The sequence below is a fragment of the Oncorhynchus nerka genome, unplaced genomic scaffold (assembly GCF_034236695.1).
Source record: "Oncorhynchus nerka isolate Pitt River unplaced genomic scaffold, Oner_Uvic_2.0 unplaced_scaffold_1678, whole genome shotgun sequence".
Taxonomy (NCBI): Eukaryota; Metazoa; Chordata; class Actinopteri; order Salmoniformes; family Salmonidae; genus Oncorhynchus; species Oncorhynchus nerka.
In genome coordinates, this window is record NW_027039642.1 from 35001 (window position 1) to 48940 (window position 13940).

At 47.2% G+C, this 13940-nt stretch overlaps 1 long non-coding RNA gene across 1 annotated transcript in view; it reads right to left on the reverse strand.

The window, feature by feature from the left end:
- Positions 1 to 13665, reverse strand: part of LOC135568151 (uncharacterized) — a 15086-nt gene extending 1421 nt beyond the window's left edge. The window contains exons 1-2 of the long non-coding RNA XR_010462514.1: positions 13592 to 13665; positions 6565 to 6657 (exon numbers count right to left, since the gene is read on the reverse strand). This is a non-coding gene — a long non-coding RNA (uncharacterized LOC135568151). The remainder of the gene's footprint in view (positions 1 to 6564; positions 6658 to 13591) is intronic.
- Between the last annotated feature and the right edge of the window lie 275 nt (positions 13666 to 13940).

Below are 13940 nucleotides of genomic sequence, written 5' to 3' on the forward strand. Positions count from 1 at the left end.
GCCGTGGATGGTTTAACCTCCCTGTGGGGGGATTAGGGGATTGGGGCCTCATGGGGGTGTAGGAGACTTAAAGCCCCACTAATACAGTAGTCCTAGAGAGATGTGTTGGGTCTAGCTGCAGCATTTAACCACTAATACCTTTCTTATTCTATTGTACGATATTATAACACTGGCTCTACTGCTTAAGGTCCATAGAGACAACCTGTAGCAGTTGTAAGGATAAGCAGGTCCAAGAAGACTTGGTAGTCTTAGGGATTGGACCTCAGTCCCCAAGACAGCCACCAACTGCCCTAGCCAGCTGTAGAGCCAAATACTGGATTTGATTAGTATCCCCATTAACTGAGGCCTTGACGACAGCTAGTATTCCTAAGGATTGGCTCAGTCAACCTGCCACCAACTGGGTAAGCAGCCCACTCTGTCCCGATTGAAATAATGAACATCCAGGTACATCCCTTGGACAGGATACTAGTCTATCTCTAGGCTCACCCCATATCCATCCCCTTAGTGTCAAGTAGAGACCTTACTCCCATATCCACCCCAATATCCATCCCCTTAGTGCCAAGTAGAGACCTTACCCCTTATCCATCTCCTTAGTGCCAAGTAGAGACCTTGTTAACCATCCCCTTAGTGCCAAGTAGAGACCTAATCCCCCATAGAGATCCATCCCCTTAGTGTCATCCCCTTAGTGCAGAGACCTTAACCATCCCCGTAGTGCCAAGTAAAGACCTAACCCCATATCCATCACATTAGTGCCAAGTAGAGACCTTTACCCCATATCCATCCCCTTAGTGTCAAGTAGAGACCTTAACATTTTTAAAAAGGGGATCCTTAAAGAGTATCCATCCTTTTCACTTGTCTGACCGCTTGCATGATGACACTTGTCTGACCGCTTGCATGATGACACTTGTCTGACCGCTTGCATGATGACCAGTTTCTCACACGACTGGCCTATCTGGGTGATGTTTTTTCTCGCCTGAATTATCTAAATCTAGGATTACAGGGACTCTCCGCAATGATTAAGTTGGAGCTCATCTCTGTCTGCATTAACAAGAACAACACACAGGTTGGAGCTCTTCTCTGTCTGCATTAACAAGGACAACACACAGGTCTTTCCATCATTGTATGATTTTTTTTGTGTGCAAATGAACTCAAGCTTACGGACATTGTCAAATGACACACACAGGTTGATATAGTCTGAAGAACAACACACAGGTCTTTCCCCCTGAGTGGATTGTGTGCAAATGTCAAGCTTACGGACATTGTCAAATGATATAGTCCCGAAAAACGGATGACACAAACAACTGGATTCGTTATCCCTTTCATGCCCTGCCTCCAGTCCACTTACCAATATCTGAACAAGAGAGCTTCATCGAAATTGCAAACAAGCGGTTCTGTGAAAATTTAATTTAATCAGAAGCCACTGCCAGATTTTTGATTGGGCTGCCGCTCAGAGTATCCTGCCTTGGCAAATCGCACTAAGATACTGATGGCCTTTGCAACCCGTACCTATGTGGATTCTCGGCCCTCACCAGCATAAAAACTAAATACAGTCACAGACTGTGTGTGGGAAATGATTTAAGACAGACTCTCTCCAATACAACCCAACATTGCAGAGTTATGTGCATCCTTTCAACCACACCCTTCTCATTAACCTGTGGTGAGTTATTCTCAATTTTAGATGAACAAATAGGGTTTTATATGTAAGATGGTTAAATAAGAGCTTAAAATGAATGATTATTCTTATATTCTTATTTGTGCCCTGGTCCTGTAAGAGCTCTTTGTCACTTCCCACGAGCCGGATTGTGACAAAAACTCACACTCATTCTTATGTTTAATAAATGTATTGTATAGTGTGTGTGGCAGGCTTACAATGATGGCAAGAAACAACATTTGAGATTGCGCTGACCCTGGGGGCTAGAGGGGGTACAGCTGACCCTGGGGCTAGAGGGGTACAGCTGACCTGGTGCTAGAGGGGGTACAGCTGACCTTACAGAGGGGGTACAGCTGACCCTGGGGCCAGAGGGGGTACAGCTGACCCTGGTGCAGAGGGGGTACAGCTGACCCTGGGGCCAGAGGGGGGTACAGCTGACCCCTGGTGCTAGAGGGGGTACAGCTGACCCTGGGGCCAGAGGTGGGTACAGCTGACCCTGGGGCTAGAGGGGGTACAGATGACCCTGGGGGCTAGAGGGGGTACAGTTGACCCTGGGGCTAGAGGGGGTACAGCTGACCCCTGGGGCTAGAGGGGTACAGCTGACCCTGGGGCTAGAGGGGTACAGCTGACCCTGGGGCTAGAGGTGGCACAGCTGACCCTGGGGCCAGAGGGGGCCCAGCTGACCCTGGGGCTAGAAGGGGTACAGATGACCCTGGGGCTAGAGGGGGTACAGCTGACCCTGGGGCTAGAGGTGGTACAGCTGACCCTGGGGCTAGAAGAGGTACAGATGACCCTGGGGCTAGAGGGGTACAGCTGACCCCTGGGGGCTAGAGGTGGTACAGCTGACCCTGGGGCTAGAGGGGTACAGATGACCCTGGGGGCTAGAGGTACAGCTGACCCTGGTTGTCACGCCTGACCATAGTTTGCTTTGTATGTTTATAGGTTTTGTTTGGTCAGGTGTCATCTGAGTGGGCATTCTATGTTGGATGTCTAGTTTGTCTGTTTCTGTGTTTGGCTCTGATATGGTTCTCAATCAGAGGCAGGTGTTAGTCGTTGTCTCTGATTGGGAACCATATTTAGGTAGCCTGTTTTGTCATTGTGGGTGATTGTCTATGTTAGTTGCTTGTGTCAACACAGTTTTTATAGCTTCACGGTCGTTTTTTGTTTTGTATTCAGTGTTCAGTGTTTTCTTTAATTAAAATATCATCATGAGCACATACCACGCTTCATTTTGGTTCGCTTCTACGGCGATCATGACCCTGGTGCTAGAGGGGATACACAGCTGGAGGTTGAATGTTTGGGAACCACTGTAGTAAATCACTCCATTCTTGTGGGCCGGGCTAAGGACTATTGGTGTCTCTAAGGAGTATTGATGTCTCTGAGAGATCTTTGGCCTGGTTAACCTGCTAACTACCTCAAAGAGTGCAGTGTATAAAGTCAGTGTTGTGGTGTCTCTACGTAGTGTTGTGGTGTTCTATGTAGTGTTGTGGTGTCTCTACGTAGTGGTGTGGTGTCTCTACGTAGTGGTGTGGTGTCTCTACGTAGTGGTGTGGTGTCTCTCTGTAGTGTTAGGTGTTCTACGTAGTGGTGTGGTGTCTCTACGTAGTGGTGTGGTGTCTCTCTGTAGTGTTGTGGTGTCTCTATGTAGTGTTGTGGTGTCTCTATGTAGTGTTGTGGTGTCTCTACGTAGTGGTGTGGTGTCTCTACGTAGTGGTGTGGTGTCTCTACGTAGTGATTTGGTGTCTCTATGTAGTGTTGTGGTGTCTCTACGTAGTGTTGTGGTGTTTCTATCTAGTGTTGTGGTGTCTCTATGTAGTGTTGTGATGTCTCTCTGTAGTGCTGTGGTGTCTCTCTGTAGTGCTGTGGTGTCTCTCTGTAGTGCTGTGGTGTCTCTCTGTAGTGCTGTGGTGTCTCTCTGTAGTGTTGTGGTGTCTCTCTTGTCGTGATGTGTGTTATGTCCTGTATTTTAATTTAATTTGTTTTTAATCCCAGCCCCGTCCCCATAGGAGGCCTTACGCCTTTTGGTAGGCCGTCATTGTAAAGAATTTGTTCTTAACTGACTTGCTTAGTTAAGTAAAGATGAAATAAAAAAATATGTAAATAAAATGTTAGACAGTTTCTCCTGGCCCATAGACTACTTTCAGGGCTAGGAACCATCTAACATCAAGATGTTACATCATGCACCTTTCCCTAACGTGAAACAACGTTGTAGTGACCCTGACCTACCCAACGGACCTATCTCCTGACTAGTCCTACCCAACGGCCCTATCTCTTGACTAGTCCTACCCAACGGCCCTATCGCCTGACTAGTCCTACCCAACGGCCCTATCTCCTGACTAGTCCTACCCAACGGACCTATCTCCTGACTAGTCCTACCCAACGGACCTATCTCCTGACTAGTCCTACCCAACGGCCCTATCTCCTGACTAGTCCTACCCAACGGCCCTATCTCCTGACTAGTCCTACCCAACGGACCTATCTCCTGACTAGTCCTACCCAACGGACCAATCTCCTGACTAGTCCTACCCAACAGACCAATCTCCTGACTAGTCCTACCCAACGGCCCTATCTCCTGACTAGTCTTACCCAACGGCCCTATCTCCTGACTAGTCCTACCCAACGGCCCTATCTCCTGACTAGTCCTACCCAACGGCCCTATCTCCTGAATAGTCATACCCAACGGCCCTATCTCCTGACTAGTCCTACCCAACGGCCCTATCTCCTGACTAGTCCTACCCAACGGCCCTATCTCCTGACTAGTCCTACCCAACGGCCCTATCTCCTGACTAGTCCTACCCAACGGCCCTATCTCCTGACTAGTCCTACCCAACGGCCCTATCTCCTTACTAGTCCTACCCAACGGCCCTATCTCCTGACTAGTCCTACCCAACGGCCCTATCTCCTGACTAGTCCTACCCAACGGCCCTATCTCCTGACTAGTCCTACCCAACGCCCTATCTCCTGACTAGTCCTACCCAACGGCCCTATCTCCTGACTAGTCCTACCCAACGGACCTATCTCCTGACTAGTCCTACCCAACGGCCCTATCTCCTGACTAGTCCTACCCAACGGACCTATCTCCTGACTAGTCCTACCCAACGGCCCTATCTCCTGACTAGTCCTACCCAACGGCCCTATCTCCTGACTAGTCCTACCCAACGGCCCTATCTCCTGACTAGTCCTAACCCAACGGCCCTATCTCCTGACTAGTCCTACCCAACGGCCCTATCTCCTGACTAGTCCTACCTAACGGCCCTATCTCCTGACTAGTCCTACCCAACGGACCTATCTCCTGACTAGTCCTACCCAACGGCCCTATCTCCTGACTAGTCCTACCCAACGGCCCTATCTCCTGACTAGTCCTACCCAACGGACCTATCTCCTGACTAGTTCTACCCAACGGACCTATCTCCTGACTAGTCCTACCCAACGGACCTATCTCCTGACTAGTCCTACCCAACGGCCCTATCTCCTGACTAGTCCTACCCAACGGCCCTATCTCCTGACTAGTCCTACCCAACGGACCTATCTCCTGACTAGTCCTACCCAACGGACCTATCTCCTGACTAGTCCTACCCAACGGACCTATCTCCTGACTAGTCCTACCCAACGGCCCTATCTCCTGACTAGTCCTATCCAACGGACCTATCTCCTGACTAGTCCTACCCAACGGCCCTATCTCCTGACTAGTCCTACCCAACGGACCTATCTCCTGACTAGTTCTACCCAACGGACCTATCTCCTGACTAGTCCTACCCAACGGACCTATCTCCTGACTAGTCCTACCCAACGGACCTATCTCCTGACTAGTCCTACCCAACGGACCTATCTCCTGACTAGTCCTACCCAACGGCCCTATCTCCTGACTAGTCCTACCCAACGGCCCTATCTCCTGACTAGTCCTACCCAACGGCCCTATCTCCTGACTAGTCCTACCCAACGGACCTATCTCCTGACTAGTCCTACCCAACGGACCTATCTTAACTTTCATCTGGTGTGACTACACATAGTTTCACTACAGACTTTAGATGGAAGATAAATGAACCATCTGTATCTGGAAACTTCTACTGACTCTCTTCTGAAGCAAGGCGGCAAAGATGTGGGGGCTTGTTGGGTTATTTAGAGACAAAGTCAGTCAGTCAGAAAACAGGAATGTGAGATTACAGATAAAAGGCTCAAGAGTCGCTGATCGTCCTGCTTCACTCTCTCCCGTCAGATTGAGGAATGAGGAGGGTCACAAAATACTGGTTACTCTCCAAAATTCCCAGGTCACGTCAGTGTTAATGGAAGCCTCTCCTGTTCGGGCCGGTAGCCGACATGCTCTCAGGCCGGTAGCCGACATGCCCAGGCCGGTAGCCGACATGCTCAGGTCGGTAGCCGACATGTTTGATACACAGCCAAGAAAAGAAAAGGCCCAGCACCCTTTAAGTTAATTGGTTCAGGAGATTGGAGGTCATGGTCTGGAAGCCGTGTTAGTGATGTCACACGGGGAAAAAAAGGGGAGGGGCAGAGACGGTTGATGTTGCTGTTATTGTTTAGTAATGGCCATGGGTTCAAGCACACACACACACACACACACACACACACACACACACACACACACACACACACACACACACACACAATGGTGTGACTAGAGGGGGAGGGGGAGGCAGGCTGAGACACGCTCATGCTGCTCTCACACACACACACACACACACACACACACACACACACACACACACACACACACAATGGTGTGACTAGAGGGGGGAGGGGGAGGCAGGCTGAGACACGCTCATGCTGCTCGCGCGCACACACACACACACACACACACACACACACACGCACACACACACACACACACACACACACAAGCACTAGCACACACAGAGAGAGAGCAGGTACAGGTGCAGGCTGGCTCAGCTCAGTACCTGGGGGGTGACAGTGGAGAGGGAGGGGCTGTCTGAGATGTATTTGGCTACCTGAAGAGCCTCTATCCTCAGAGCAGCTAGAACCAGTTCCTCCTGAGACGCAGGTAAGAGAGAGGAAGGGGTGGAGGAGAGGGGGAGAGGGAGGGAGGAAGAGAGAGGAAGGGGTGGAGGAGAGGGGTAGAGGGAGAGGGAGGGAGGAAGAGAGAGGAAGGGGTGGAGGAGAGGGGTAGAGGGGGAGAGGGAGGGAGGAAGAGAGAAGAAGGGGTTGGGAGGAGGTGGGAGGGGGTGTTGCGGGAGGGTGGAGGAAAGGGGCAGGGGAGACATACAGAACCAGAGGTTGAGTTACACACACCTAGGCTACTTACTTCTCACTTATAGTACCCACTCTCACCTACAGTACCCACATTCTCACCTACAGTACCCACACTCACCTACAGTACCCACACTCACCTACAGTACACTCACCTACAGTACCCACTCTCACCTACAGTACCCACATTCTCACCTACAGTACCCACATTCTCACCTCACAGTACCCACTCTCACCTACAGTACCCACACTCTCACCTACAGTACCCACACTCTCACCTACAGTACCCACACGCTCACCTACAGTACCCACACTCTCACCTATAGTACCCACTCTCACCTACAGTACCCACATTCTCACCTACAGTACCCACACTCACCTACAGTACCCACTCTCACCTACAGTACCCACATTCTCACCTACAGTACCCACACTCACCTACAGTACACACTCTCACCTACAGTACCCACATTCTCACCTACAGTACCCACTCTCACCTACAGTACCCACACTCTCACCTACAGTACCCACACTCTCAACTACAGTTCCCACTCTCACCTACAGTACCCACATTCTCACCTACAGTACCCACACTCTCACCTACAGTACCCACACTCTCACCTACAGTACCCACACTCTCACCCACAGTACCCACACTCTCACCTACAGTACCCACTTCCTCACCTACAGTTCACACTCACCTACAGTACCCACATTCTCACCTACAGTACCCACTCTCACCTATAGTACCCACTCTCACCTACAGTACCCACCTCACCTACAGTACCCACTCTCAACTACAGTACCCACATTCTCACCTACAGTACCCACACTCACCTACAGTACCCACTCTCACCTACAGTACCCACATTCTCACCTACAGTACCCACTCTCACCTACAGTACCCACATTCTCAACTACAGTACCCTCTCAACTACAGTACCCACACTCTCATCTACAGTACCCACTCTCACGACAGTACCCACATTCTCACCTACAGTACCCACTCTCACCTACAGTACCCACATTCTCACCTACAGTACCCACTCTCACCTACAGTAACCACACTCTCACCACAGTACCCACACTCTCAACTACAGTACCCACACTCACCCACAGTACCCACACTCTCACCTACAATACCCACACTCACCTACAGTACCCACACTCTCACCTACAGTACCCACACTCTCACCTACAGTACCCACACTCACCTACAGTACCCACTCTCACCTACAGTGCCCATTCTCACCTACAGTACCCACTCTCAACTACAGTACCCACTCTCACCTACAGTACCCACACTCTCACCCACAGTACCCACATTCTCACCTACAGTACCCACACTCTCACCTACAGTACCCACACTCTCACCTACAGTACCCACATTCTCACCTACAGTACCCACACTCACCTACAGTACCCACTCTCACCTACAGTACCCACATTCTCACCTACAGTACCCACTCTCACCTACAGTACCCACATTCTCACCTCCAGTAACCATACTCTCACCTACAGTACCCACACTCTCACCCACAGTACCCACATTCTCACCTACAGTACCCACATTCTCACCTACAGTACCCACTCTCAACTACAGTACCCACACTCTCACCTACAGTACCCACACTCACCTACAGTACCCACTCTCACCTACAGTACCCACATTCCTCACCTACAGTACCCACTCTCACCTACAGTACCCACATTCTCACCTCCAGTAACCATACTCTCACCCACAGTACCCACACTCTCACCTACAGTACCCACATTCTCACCTACAGTACCCACATTCTCACCTACAGTACCCACTCTCAACTACAGTACCCACTCTCAACTACAGTACCCACACTCTCACCTACAGTACCCACATTCTCACCTACAGTACCCACTCTCACCTACAGTACCCACTCTCAACTACAGTACCCACACTCTCACCTACAGTACCCACTCTCACCTACAGTACCCACACTCTCACCTACAGTACCCACACTCTCACCTACAGTACTCACACTCTCACTTACAGTACCCACTCTCAACTACAGTACCTACTCTCACACCTTATGACTCGATGATTTATCAATAACAACAGATTAGACAACAGACTGGACAACAGACTAGGCAACAGACTCAACAACAGACTCGACAACAGACTAGACAACAGACTAGACAACAGACTACACAACAGACTACACAACAGACTAGACGACAGACTAGACAACATATTAGAAAAAAGACTAGAAAATATTAGAAAAAAGACTAGACAACACACTAGACAACAGACTAGGCAACAGACTCGACAATAGACTAGACAACAGACTAGACAACAGACTACACCACAGACTAGACAACAGACTAGACAACAGACTAGACAACAGACTAGACAACAGACTACACAACAGACTAGACAACAGACTACACTACAGACTAGACAACAGACTAGTCAACATATTAGAAAAAAGACTAGACAACAGTCTAGACAACAGACTAGACAACAGACTACACAACAGACTAGACAACAGACTAGACAACAGACTAGACAACTGGCGGGACAACAGACTAGACAGCTGACTAGACAGCAGACTAGATAGACAACAGACTAGACAACAGACTAGACAACAGACTAGACAACAGACTAGATAGACAACAGACTAGACAACAGACTAGACAGCAGACTAGATAGACAACAGACTAGACAACAGACTAGACAACAGACTAGACAACAGACTCGACAACAGACTAGACAACAGACTAGACAACAGACTACACAACAGACTAGACAACAGACTACACCACAGACTAGACAACAGACTAGACAACATATTAGAAAAAAGACTAGACAACAGACTAGACAACAGACTAGACAACATATTTTTAAACAGACTAGGCAACTGGCGGGACAACAGACTAGACAACAGACTAGACAACAGACTAGACAACAGACTAGATAGACAACAGACTAGACGACAGAATAGACGACAGACTAGACAACAGACTAGACAACAGACTAGACAACAGACTAGACAACAGACTAGATAGACAACAGACTAGACAACAGACTAGACAACAGACTAGACAACAGACTAGACAACAGACTAGATAGACAACAGACTAGACAACAGACTAGACAACAGACTAGACAACAGACTAGACAACTGACTAGACAGCAGACTAGATAGACAACAGACTAGACAACAGACTAGACAGCAGACTGGACAGCAGACTAGACAGCAGACTAGACAACAGACTAGACAACAGACTAGACAGCAGACAAGACAGCAGACTAGATAGACAACAGACTAGACAACAGACTAGACAACAGACTAGACAACAGACTAGACAGCAGACTAGATAGACAACAGACTAGACAACAGACTAGACAACAGACTAGACAACAGAGTAGACAACTGACTAGACAACAGACTAGACGAGACAATAGACGAGACAATAGACTAGATAGACAACAGACTAGACAACAGACTAGACAACAGAGTAGACAACTGACTAGACAACACACTAGACAACACACTAGACAACAGACTAGACAACTGACTAGACAACACACTAGACAACACACTAGACAACAGACTAGACAACAGACTAGACAACAGACTAGACAACAGACTAGACAACATATTTTTAAACAGACTAGACAACTGGCGCGACAACAGACTAGACAACAGACTAGACAACAGACTAGACAGCAGACTAGACAACAGACTAGACAACAGACTAGACAACTGACTAGACAACTGACTAGACAACTGACTAGACAACAGACTAGACAACAGACTAAACGACAGACTAGACAGCAGACTAGATAGACAACAGACTAGACAACAGACTAGACAACAGACTAGACGACAGAATAGACGACAGACTAGATGACAGACTAGACAACAGACTAGACAACAGACTAGACAATAGACTAGACAATAGACTAGATAGACAACAGACTAGACAACAGACTAGATAACTGACTAGACAACAGACTAGACAACAGACTAGACAACAGACTATATAACAGACTAGACAACAGGCTAGACAACAGACTAGACAACAGACTAGACAACAGACTAGATAGACAACAGACTAGATAGACAACAGACTAGACAACAGACTAGACAACAGACTAGACAACTGACTAAACAACTGACTAGACAACAGACTAGATAGACAACAGACTAGACAACACACTAGACAACAGACTAGACAACAGACTAGACAACAGACTAGACAACATATTTTTAAACAGACTAGACAACTGACTAAACAACTGACTAGACAACTGACTAGATAGACAACAGACTAGACAACAGACTAGACAACAGACTAGACAGCAGACTAGACAACAGACTAGACAGCAGACTAGATAGACAACAGACTAGACAACAGACTAGACAACAGACTAGACGACAGACTAGACAACAGACTAGACAACAGACTAGACAACTGGCTAGATAGACAACAGACTAGACAACGGACTAGACAACAGACTAGACAACAGACTAGACAACAGACTAGACAATAGACTAGACAATAGACTAGATAGACAACAGACTAGACAACAGACTAGATAACAGACTATATAACAGACTAGACAACAGACTAGACAACAGACTAGACAACAGACTAGACAACAGACTAGACAAAAGACTAGACAACAGACTAGACAACAGACTATATAACAGACTAGACAACAGACTAGACAACAGACTAGACAACAGACTAGATAGACAACAGACTAGATAGACAACAGACTAGATAGACAACAGACTAGACAACAGACTAGACAACAGACTAGACAACTGACTAAACAACAGACTAGACAACAGACTAGACAACAGACTAGACAACAGACTAGATTGACAACAGACTAGACAACAGACTAGACAACAGACTAGACAACAGACTAGACAACAGACTATATAACAGACTAGACAGCAGACTAGACAACAGACTAGACAGCAGACTAGATAGACAACAGACTAGACAACAGACTAGACAACAGACTAGACGACAGACTAGACAACAGACTAGACAACAGACTAGACAACAGACTAGACAACTGGCTAGATAGACAACAGACTAGACAACGGACTAGACAACAGACTAGACAACAGACTAGACAATAGACTAGACAATAGACTAGATAGACAACAGACTAGACAACAGACTAGATAACAGACTATATAACAGACTAGACAACAGACTAGACAACAGACTAGACAACAGACTAGACAACAGACTAGACAAAAGACTAGACAACAGACTAGACAACAGACTAGACAACAGACTAGACAAAAGACTAGACAACAGACTAGACAACAGACTAGACAACAGACTAGATAGACAACAGACTAGATAGACAACAGACTAGATAGACAACAGACTAGACAGCAGACTAGACAACTGACTAAACAACTGACTAGACAACAGACTAGATAGACAACAGACTAGATAGACAACAGACTAGACAACAGACTAGACAACAGACTAGACAACTGACTAAACAACAGACTAGACAACAGACTAGACAACAGACTAGACAACAGACTAGATTGACAACAGACTAGACAACAGACTAGACAACAGACTAGACAACAGACTATATAACAGACTAGACAACTGACTAAACAACTGACTAGACAACAGACTAGATAGACAACAGACTAGACAACAGACTAGACAACAGACTAGACAACAGACTATATAACAGACTAGACAGCAGACTAGACAACAGACTAGATAGACAACAGACTAGACAACAGACTAGATAACAGACTAGACAGCAGACTAGACAACAGACTAGATAGACAACAGACTAGACAACAGACTAGATAGACAACAGACTAGACAACAGACTAGACAACAGACTAGACAACAGACTAGACAACAGACTAGACAACAGACTAGACAACAGACTAGATAACAGACTAGATAACAGACTATATAACAGACTAGACAACAGACTAGACAACAGACTAGACAACAGACTAGACAACAGACTAGACAACAGACTATATAACAGACTAGACAACAGACTAGACAACAGACTAGACAACAGACTAGATAGACAACAGACTAGATAGACAACAGACTAGACAACAGACTAGACAACAGACTAGACAACTGACTAAACAACAGACTAGACAACAGACTAAACGACAGACTAGACAACTGACTAAACAACAGACTAGACAACAGACTAGACAACAGACTAGATAGACAACAGACTAGACAACAGACTAGACAACAGACTAGACAGCAAACTAGACGACAGACTAGACGACAGACTAAACGACAGACTAGAAGACAGACCAGACGACAGACTAGACAACAGACTAGACAACATACTAGACAACAGACTAGACAACAGACTAGCCACAGACTAGACGACAGACTAGACAACAGACTAGACAACAGACTAGACAACAGACTAGAAAACATGTTGAAAACAACGGGAGACATACACATTAGAGTAAACACAGACAATCTCATTTATCAATAATATAACTACGATTTATCAATAGTATAGCTATGATTTATCAATAGTATAGCTATGATTTATCAATAGTATAGCTATGATTTATCAATAGTATAGCTATGATTTATCAATAGTATGACTACGAGGGATAGAGAGGATCCAAACGGAAGGAGGTTGGCACGCGAGGGAGGGGAGCACAGCACACTGTCTGACTCTAATCAACACACCTGTAGTTTGAGGGCGAAAGCAGTGGGGTTGGTCTCTGCCAGGTCAGTCTCCACAGCCTCCAGGTAGGCTAGGGGTCAGGGCACTCAGACAGCCTGGCTAAGAAGGGTACGTCTGGGGATGGGCCAGGGCCTGGACCTTGGACCTCCATAGAGCCCTGGGTGGGTTTCTACAGAGGTTGGCAGCAGGGAGGAGGAGGAGGGCCAGGAGCGGGGCGAGGAGCGGAGCATGGAGGGGGCAGCATTGCGAAGCAAAGCATTGGGCATTGTCAGCAGGAGGTTGGGAGCTGGGTAGCTGAGACTGAGGTGTGTTGTTTGCAGCTGGCTGGTAGGTAACTTCTGGTAGTTAGTT